Genomic DNA, 9532 nt, shown 5'->3' with positions numbered 1-9532 from the left:
CTCCATTGCTCAGTCTGGTGAAGATTGTCCCTGTCTGTGATTGCTCCATTGCTCAGTCTGGTGAAGATTGTCCCTGTCTGTGATTGCTCCATTGCTCAGTCTCCTGAAGATTGTCCCTGTCTGTGATTGCTCCATTGCTCAGTCTGGTGAAGATTGTCCCTGTCTGTGATTGCTCCATTGCTCAGTCTGGTGAAGATTGTCCCTGTCTGTGATTGCTCCATTGCTCAGTCTCCTGAAGATTGTCCCTGTCTGTGATTGCTCCATTGCTCAGTCTGGTGAAGATTGTCCCTGTCTGTGATTGCTCCATTGCTCAGTCTCCTGAAGATTGTCCCTGTCTGTGATTGCTCCATTGCTCAGTCTGGTGAAGATTGTCCCTGTCTGTGATTGCTCCATTGCTCAGTCTCCTGAAGATTGTCCCTGTCTGTGATTGCTCCATTGCTCAGTCTGGTGAAGATTGTCCCTGTCTGTGATTGCTCCATTGCTCAGTCTCCTGAAGATTGTCCCTGTCTGTGATTGCTCCATTGCTCAGTCTGGTGAAGATTGTCCCTGTCTGTGATTGCTCCATTTGCTCAGTCTGGTGAAGATTGTCCCTGTCTGTGATTGCTCCATTGCTCAGTCTGGTGAAGATTGTCCCTGTCTGTGATTGCTCCATTGCTCAGTCTGGTGAAGATTGTCCCTGTCTGTGATTGCTCCATTGCTCAGTCTGCTGAAGATTGTCCCTGTCTGTGATTGCTCCATTGCTCAGTCTGGTGAAGATTGTCCCTGTCTGTGGTTGCTCCAGTGCTCAGTCTGGTGAAGATTGTCCCTGTCTGTGATTGCTCCGTTGCTCAGTCTGGTGAAGATTGTCCCTGTCTGTGATTGCTCCATTGCTCAGTCTGCTGAAGATTGTCCCTGTCTGTGATTGCTCCATTGCTCAGTCTGTTGAAGATTGTCCCTGTCTGAGATTGCTCCATTGCTCAGTCTGTTGAAGATAGTCCCTGTCTGTGATTGCTCCATTGCTCAGTCTGTTGAAGATTGTCCCTGTCTGTGATTGCTCCATTGCTCAGTCTGCTGAAGATTGTCCCTGTCTGTGATTGCTCCATTGCTCAGTCTGGTGAAGATTGTCCCTGTCTGTGATTGCTCATTTGCTCAGTCTGGTGAAGATTGTCCCTGTCTGTGATTGCTCCATTGCTCAGTCTCCTGAAGATTGTCCCTGTCTGTGATTGCTCCATTGCTCAGTCTGGTGAAGATTGTCCCTGTCTGTGATTGCTCCATTTGCTCAGTCTGGTGAAGATTGTCCCTGTCTGTGATTGCTCCATTGCTCAGTCTGGTGAAGATTGTCCCTGTCTGTGATTGCTCCATTGCTCAGTCTGGTGAAGATTGTCCCTGTCTGTGATTGCTCCATTGCTCAGTCTGCTGAAGATTGTCCCTGTCTGTGATTGCTCCATTGCTCAGTCTGGTGAAGATTGTCCCTGTCTGTGGTTGCTCCATTGCTCAGTCTGGTGAAGATTGTCCCTGTCTGTGATTGCTCCGTTGCTCAGTCTGGTGAAGATTGTCCCTGTCTGTGATTGCTCCATTGCTCAGTCTGGTGAAGATTGTCCCTGTCTGTGATTGCTCCATTGCTCAGTCTGGTGAAGATTGTCCCTGTCTGTGATTGCTCCATTGCTCAGTCTGGTGAAGACTGTCCCTGTCTGTGATTGCTCCATTGCTCAGTCTGCTGAAGATTGTCCCTGTCTGTGATTGCTCCATTGCTCAGTCTGCTGAAGATTGTCCCTGTCTGTGATTGCTCCATTGCTCAGTCTGGTGAAGATTGTCCCTGTCTGTGGTTGCTCCATTGCTCAGTCTGGTGAAGATTGTCCCTGTCTGTGATTGCTCCATTGCTCAGTCTGCTGAAGATTGTCCCTGTCTGTGATTGCTCCATTGCTCAGTCTGGTGAAGATTGTCCCTGTCTGTGATTGCTCCATTGCTCAGTCTCCTGAAGATTGTCCCTGTCTGTGATTGCTCCATTGCTCAGTCTGGTGAAGATTGTCCCTGTCTGTGATTGCTCCATTGCTCAGTCTCCTGAAGATTGTCCCTGTCTGTGATTGCTCCATTGCTCAGTCTGGTGAAGATTGTCCCTGTCTGTGATTGCTCCATTGCTCAGTCTCCTGAAGATTGTCCCTGTCTGTGATTGCTCCATTGCTCAGTCTGGTGAAGATTGTCCCTGTCTGTGATTGCTCCATTTGCTCAGTCTGGTGAAGATTGTCCCTGTCTGTGATTGCTCCATTGCTCAGTCTGGTGAAGATTGTCCCTGTCTGTGATTGCTCCATTGCTCAGTCTGGTGAAGATTGTCCCTGTCTGTGATTGCTCCATTGCTCAGTCTGCTGAAGATTGTCCCTGTCTGTGATTGCTCCATTGCTCAGTCTGGTGAAGATTGTCCCTGTCTGTGGTTGCTCCAGTGCTCAGTCTGGTGAAGATTGTCCCTGTCTGTGATTGCTCCGTTGCTCAGTCTGGTGAAGATTGTCCCTGTCTGTGATTGCTCCATTGCTCAGTCTGCTGAAGATTGTCCCTGTCTGTGATTGCTCCATTGCTCAGTCTGTTGAAGATTGTCCCTGTCTGAGATTGCTCCATTGCTCAGTCTGTTGAAGATAGTCCCTGTCTGTGATTGCTCCATTGCTCAGTCTGTTGAAGATTGTCCCTGTCTGTGATTGCTCCATTGCTCAGTCTGCTGAAGATTGTCCCTGTCTGTGATTGCTCCATTGCTCAGTCTGGTGAAGATTGTCCCTGTCTGTGATTGCTCATTTGCTCAGTCTGGTGAAGATTGTCCCTGTCTGTGATTGCTCCATTGCTCAGTCTCCTGAAGATTGTCCCTGTCTGTGATTGCTCCATTGCTCAGTCTGGTGAAGATTGTCCCTGTCTGTGATTGCTCCATTTGCTCAGTCTGGTGAAGATTGTCCCTGTCTGTGATTGCTCCATTGCTCAGTCTGGTGAAGATTGTCCCTGTCTGTGATTGCTCCATTGCTCAGTCTGGTGAAGATTGTCCCTGTCTGTGATTGCTCCATTGCTCAGTCTGGTGAAGATTGTCTCTGTCTGTGATTGCTCCATTGCTCAGTCTGGTGAAGATTGTCCCTGTCTGTGATTGCTCCATTGCTCAGTCTGGTGAAGATTGTCTCTGTCTGTGATTGCTCCATTGCTCAGTCTGGTGAAGATTGTCCCTGTCTGTGATTGCTCCATTGCTCAGTCTGCTGAAGATTGTCCCTGTCTGTGATTGCTCCATTGCTCAGTCTGTTGAAGATTGTCCCTGTCTGAGATTGCTCCATTGCTCAGTCTGTTGAAGATAGTCCCTGTCTGTGATTGCTCCATTGCTCAGTCTGTTGAAGATTGTCCCTGTCTGTGATTGCTCCATTGCTCAGTCTGCTGAAGATTGTCCCTGTCTGTGATTGCTCCATTGCTCAGTCTGGTGAAGATTGTCCCTGTCTGTGATTGCTCATTTGCTCAGTCTGGTGAAGATTGTCCCTGTCTGTGATTGCTCCATTGCTCAGTCTCCTGAAGATTGTCCCTGTCTGTGATTGCTCCATTGCTCAGTCTGGTGAAGATTGTCCCTGTCTGTGATTGCTCCATTTGCTCAGTCTGGTGAAGATTGTCCCTGTCTGTGATTGCTCCATTGCTCAGTCTGGTGAAGATTGTCCCTGTCTGTGATGCAGTGCCGGCTGAGCGGACTCTGCGACCCGAGGAAGCGGAAGTGCTGTTGTGTCGGTCCAATCGGCTTTGGCTGCCACGTTGGTGGAGACGTGGACTTGTGGGACCGGCGGCGGCGGGCGGCGGTCGTGGGCCCGGGCCGAGAGCGACAGGCTGAGCCGCAACACCGAGACGGACCGACTGGAGCCTGAGGTGAGCGGGGGGCCGGGGGTCGGGGCCGGGGGCCGGTCTGTCGGAGCTTCTTCTCGTCAGATCTGGGCCTCGGCCGCCGGTTAAATCCCTCCCAGCTTAGAGAGAGGGGAAAGGGGGGAACTGAGGGGACGAGGGATCTGTCCGGGGCCGCGTGTGGCGGCCTCTCCCCCTCTCCCCTCCCCTCTCCCCCCCCCCTCTCCTCTCCCCCCCCCCCTCTCCTCTCCCCTCTCCTCCTCCCCCCCTCTCCTCCTCCCCCCCTCTCCCCCTCCCCTCTCCCCTCCCCTCTCCCCCCCCCTCTCCTCTCCCCCTCCCCCCCTCCCCTTCTCCTCGGAGTGAATTTTATCTGATGTTATTTTCTTTGGGCGATGCTCCGCACGGACCCGGCTCCGGCTCCGTGTTTTCCGGCCCTCAAACTTCCTCATTTCTTCGCTCCTTTGCGCCGGACCCAACTCTCGGAGACCTGTGATCTCCGCTCCCTCACTTCATTTTGATTGACGTTGAGGAACATTGTGTATAAATATTGTATCATCAGCGGGTCGCTGTCTGTGTCCAGTCTGTCACCATTACTGTCGGTCGATCCGATTAGAATCGAATCCATCCTATCTTTGGGCAGTCTCGGGGTTTGCAGGTCAACACTGTTTGGATCATTTCCCTTCCCTTGGTTCAAGGATGAATGTTGGTCAGACCCCTCATGTTTTCACATCACATCCAAGTCCAATCTTGTCCCCATCCAATATTCACACAGGTACTTTCCAGCAGCAGTAAGAATCTTGGCTGATTACTTACCCACCCCCCCCCCCCAGTCATTAGCCCAGGGGCACTGAGGCCAAGTATAATGTCTCTGTCCCAACTGAGATCAGATACACAGTACAGACTGGAAATCGAACCTGAGACCTTCTGGTCTGTTTGACCTGGATGGTGCCCTTTCCCACTAGTTACTGGGGCAGCAGATGTTATTCTTTTTAATACTATTGCTCCATTTTCAAAGATTATTCTTGGACCTCTGTATGGGAATTCAGTTAGTTTGGGTCTGATTCTTTATTGATGAATTGGGAGAAAGATCAGTTGCAGCTTTTATGGTAGCCTTGCTTATGCTTGGCTCTATTGGTAGCACTTTTACCTATGAGTCAGAAGATTATGTGTCTGAGGTCCACTCCAGGAGTTGAGCACGTTAACTTAGACTGACACTTCAGTGCAGTACTCTCAGTAGCACTATCAGAGGTGCCATTCTTCATGTGAGATGTTAAACCAAAGCCGGACCTGTTTTCAGGTGAATGTTGAAGATCTCACGGCACTTTTCAAAGAAGAGCGGAGCTGTCCCAGTGTTCTGGTCAACAGTCTCTCTTCACTAATATCTACAAAAATAGGTCATCGCGTTATTTGTGGTGCCTTGTTTGTTGCTAATTGATTGCCGGATCGTGTGTGTGAAGCATGTTGGGACATTTCTGAGACATGACCAATTCTTTGGCATGTCATAATGTACAAGTTGTGGGGGGGGGGCTTATGTTGGAGTATGATATACTGTTACTATGGAGTGGTTTGCCCTCTTAGTATCCAATGTACTGAGTAACTGATCTCAGCTTTGCCGTAGTCAGAAGATAGTTACTTACCCACAGGGAGGTAGGAAAAATCAGAGGGGGAGTACCTCTTGCTATCCTCTTGCACCTCCCACCCACCATTAAATTTTAGAAGCCTGGGAATGGGATTTCTGCATTCTTGGTAAGAGACAGTACAAAGAGATAGGTGGATGGGAGTCTCCCCTTTAACAAAAGGGATTTTTTTTCTTTTCAGAATGCACACACCCTACCGTGCAGCTCCTTTTTTGAAGTTCATTTACTTGTCAAAATATATTTGAGAGGACAAGCACCTGTTTTTCAAAGGAGACATGGGTGTGTTTTTTCCTAAGTGCTAATAGACCTTTCTATAATTAATCAATTTTAAGCTCTACTTGCATTCAATACCTGATGAGAACATTTCTTTTTTAAAATTTCAGCAAACAAAATTGGCATTGAACACCTTCAAATAACCAGTTGTGTTTGCCTGGGATCAGGCAGGAATATTAGTAAATATACAAGGAAAATAAAGGTTTGGAGTAGGGCCTTTGAAACATTCAGTCTCTATGCTACCATACTTCTGTGATGGAGGGCTAGGGATTTTGATCAAGCTGCAGTTCCATTTTTTTTGAAGCATAAACGTGCCCTGTTCTAGCACTCCATAGAGTGTCAGATCGATTTTGCAATTACTCACATGCTGAGCTCCTAGTATTGACTGGCGAAACCAGGCCCCTCACTATAGGGAGAGCTGGATCCGGAGGATATGTTCTTACAGGCTGCTGAGAGCATCTAATTACAGAATGGCACACTTGTAGAGGGTCTTTCAGGTAATGATTTGGGGAGACATGAGTAAAAATCCGAAATTATTTTAGCCCTTCCCTTCACCTTCCCTTGAAAAATGAATTAAACGTGTAACATTTATTTTTCTGGAATTGCTTATTGTTGACCTGCTGATAACTCATGGCAGAATTGCACCATCAGCTGCAACAGATAGTTTTCTTCTAAGCTAAAGGTGCACTGATGAGTGTGTTCTGAATGTCTACTCTTTTTGGGGAGGAATAGAAGAAGAAACGAGTGGAACTACTGACCTTTAGTTTTTAAGACTTGCTCATATTGTGCTTATGTCCTGTGATCACTGTTTTGAGGGAGGGAGGAGAGAGTTGATGTCATTGCTGTAATACCAAGTTGCAATTAATTCTGGAAAAATATTAGAAATCTAGCATCTAGAAACTAAGAATTCTGATATTCTGATGTACCAAACTGCTCCCAATTGCTGCAGCCGTGCAGAATTTCTGATCCAAGCATAAATCGTTCCAAGTTGCTTAGTTTGTAATTATTAGCATGCTAGAGCTTGTTCAGATGACCACAGTAGCAGCTGAGTGCAGTCATTTTTTCCGCTTGTCTCATGGAATTGGCTACAACGGCCCAAGTCTAACCAAAAAAAGCAGGTGCCACTCAGCTGCCAGATTTCACCTAGAGTCAGCAATGCTTTTTGGAAGTTTAATCAGTTTAGCAAGAATTTGTTTTTGCTTAAATGATGGAAAGAGGCTGATGTGCAAAATCTTACAAATCAGCTTACCTTTATTGTAATTTTATATAGATCTGATTCAAGCGTAACATAACTGCTTAATGAAACAATCGTGCATAAATACTGAGGAAGACGATGGTTACATTTGGCTATCACAGGAACAGAAGTTAGGCATTTCCCCACAGCAATGTAGGGAAAATTAGCAGCACACCCTTTTTGCACCAGTGACCAGTGATAGAGCAGTATTAGCAGAGGCCTGGGAGCGGGTCCATCTTTTTGGTGAGGAAGTGGCTTCTGCATGGGAAAGCCAAAGTAATTTTTTTTTGTGCATATGCTCATTGGAGTGTATAGTAACTTACATTTGCATATTCTCCCCCTCAAAACCCCCCCACTATACTGTATGTATTATACATTAACATATAGTGTGAAACGAGAAATAAAGAACTGCTAATGGACCATGTATGATTTGTCGTGTAATGGATCCCTTTTTCTCTTTTTCCTCCCAACTTATTCAGTCCCTGGTCCAGAGTTTGATCTTAGTTTATGATTTCAGCTGAGTCAGTAGCAGGAACACTACAGTTGGCCTGAGCACCCCAGAATCAGGGAGGGAAAAATCTACCATTGTTCCACTCCAGATTGCTAACCAGTAACTCCTACTCAAAATGCATGTGTGTAGACTTTGGGTGTGAACAGGATCTGCCTTGGCTGTGATTGAACCCCCTCCTTCCCACAGTGGTTGACTAGCCTTCTGACACTTACTGTCTGAGCTCAAGCGTGATAAAAGAGGAATTAATGCTGAACTGGTTTTATGTCAGCATGCTATGGTTACTTGTGTCACAATGCAATCACATTGATGCATTCAGCAGACCCAAGAAGGGGCTAAACATCTAATAACCTGATGGCAGATTGCAAGATCCATGAAAATCTTGAGTGTGTGTTGTCATTAGCCCCCACCCCGGGGTCAGTTTGTTTCTGTTCAGCAGTGCCGCCACTAGTAAGACAACCACACATCAGTAGTTAGCAGCATTCCATCGAGGTAAAAGTAGCTTTAGTTGAAGGCTAATCACTGGAAATCAGCTTTTGGGCCACCTCCAAGTGTACATAATCTTGGAAGTAATCTGATCTAATTTTTCTGACTTAATCATCTTTCCAACTGGGATCTGTGAGACCATCCTATCTTTCTCTCCCACCAATGTTCCCACATTATGGAATGAATAATCTAAGTTGGAGCCCCAGGCCATCTCTTTCCCCCTCATCATCAATTTTGTTAGTCCATCCTTGTATTTCTTACAGATTCTTCTTTTCTTAGAGGTAATTGTTTTGTTATATTTTGTAAATAAATCACCTGGTGAGGTTGGGAAAATCATTCCATTCAAGTGGTTAAATCTGGTAATCATTATCATCATTACATGTACTCTCTTCATAACCAGTCAGCCTAACATCAGTAGTGGGTAAACTTCTGGAGACCATACTTCAGGATAAAATTAATACTCACCTAGAAAGATATGGGTTAATTAGGGGCAGCCAGCATGGATTTGTAAAAGGGAAGCTGAATGTGACAAATTTAAAAGAGTTCTTTGAGGAAATAAGAATGTATTGATGATAAAGGCAATGCAATGCCTGTTGTGTATATGGGTTTTCAAAAGGCATTTAAGAAGACACTTAAGTGAAGCATTTAATTAAATTATGGCACATGGTATTAAAAGGAATATGGCAGCATGGGCGATGTTGGCTAAAGAACAGAAAACAAAGTATTGGCTAATGGTTTTTCTGGACCAGAGGGACCTAAACAGTCTGGGTGGGGTATGGTAATATAGTTGCTATAGTACTGGATTTAGCAATTCCACTACGGCAAATTGTGGAGCTGAATTCACTAAATCTGGTAATTTGTGGGCCTGTACCAGAAAAATTATCATGAAAGTGGATAGATTGCAAAAACCCAACTAGTTCACTAATATTCTTCAGGGAAGGGAATTTGTTACCTTTATTCAGTCCTACATTATGTGGTTGACTCGTAATGCCCCCTGATGTGGTCTAGTGATCCACTCAATTGTAAAAAGAATCAGTATTCAAGGAAATAAATGTGACCTTGCCAGTGTGGGCCACATTCAGAAGACAAGAGGAGCCAATTGGGGAAAAGCAAAAAATATGGGAGAAATACATGACAAGGAACTATAAAAGTCAACAGGAAACCTACTCCTCCTGAAACCAATTGCTCATTGACCTCCCAGATCTCGTCAAGAGCAGTTTCTCAAAACTTTTCAAATGGGATTGTTCAAATTTGTTAAGCTGCCTCGCAGTAGTTTCCCTGTCTTTTCCCCTTATTAGAGTTTTAGCTTTAGTGCAAAATGCTGTATCCCTATCCAGTAAACAGTCCTGTGTCATTGTCTCTACTGTATAATTATCTGGAATGGGATACCAGTGTTATCCAAAATTGATATCTCTATCCTTATCTGCCCATCCATTTACTTCTTAACATTAATCCTTCTATGAGTGTTGTCTGGTGATTTTAGGTGTGTTAATCCCGTGATGCCGATTCCCCTAACATCCAACAACATGACTTTGCAGCTCAATAAAAGTTCCTATTGTTCCTTATTATCAA

The 9532-nt window shown here is 45.8% G+C and overlaps 1 protein-coding gene across 10 annotated transcripts in view; it reads left to right on the top strand.

The window, feature by feature from the left end:
* The first annotated feature begins 3741 nt into the window (after positions 1–3741).
* The window catches only part of sec31a (SEC31 homolog A, COPII coat complex component), a 108577-nt gene continuing 102786 nt past the window's right edge, over positions 3742–9532 (top strand). For all 10 annotated transcript variants that reach the window (XM_067989863.1, XM_067989882.1, XM_067989917.1 and 7 more), the window contains exon 1: positions 3742–3849. The gene's annotated coding sequence lies outside the window, so the exon portion shown is untranslated. The remainder of the gene's footprint in view (positions 3850–9532) is intronic.

The sequence above is a fragment of the Heptranchias perlo genome, chromosome 1 (genome assembly GCF_035084215.1).
Source record: "Heptranchias perlo isolate sHepPer1 chromosome 1, sHepPer1.hap1, whole genome shotgun sequence".
Classification (NCBI taxonomy): Eukaryota; Metazoa; Chordata; class Chondrichthyes; order Hexanchiformes; family Hexanchidae; genus Heptranchias; species Heptranchias perlo.
The sequence above is the reverse complement of the archived record's forward strand: the minus strand, read 5'-3'. Positions and strand labels throughout refer to the sequence as shown.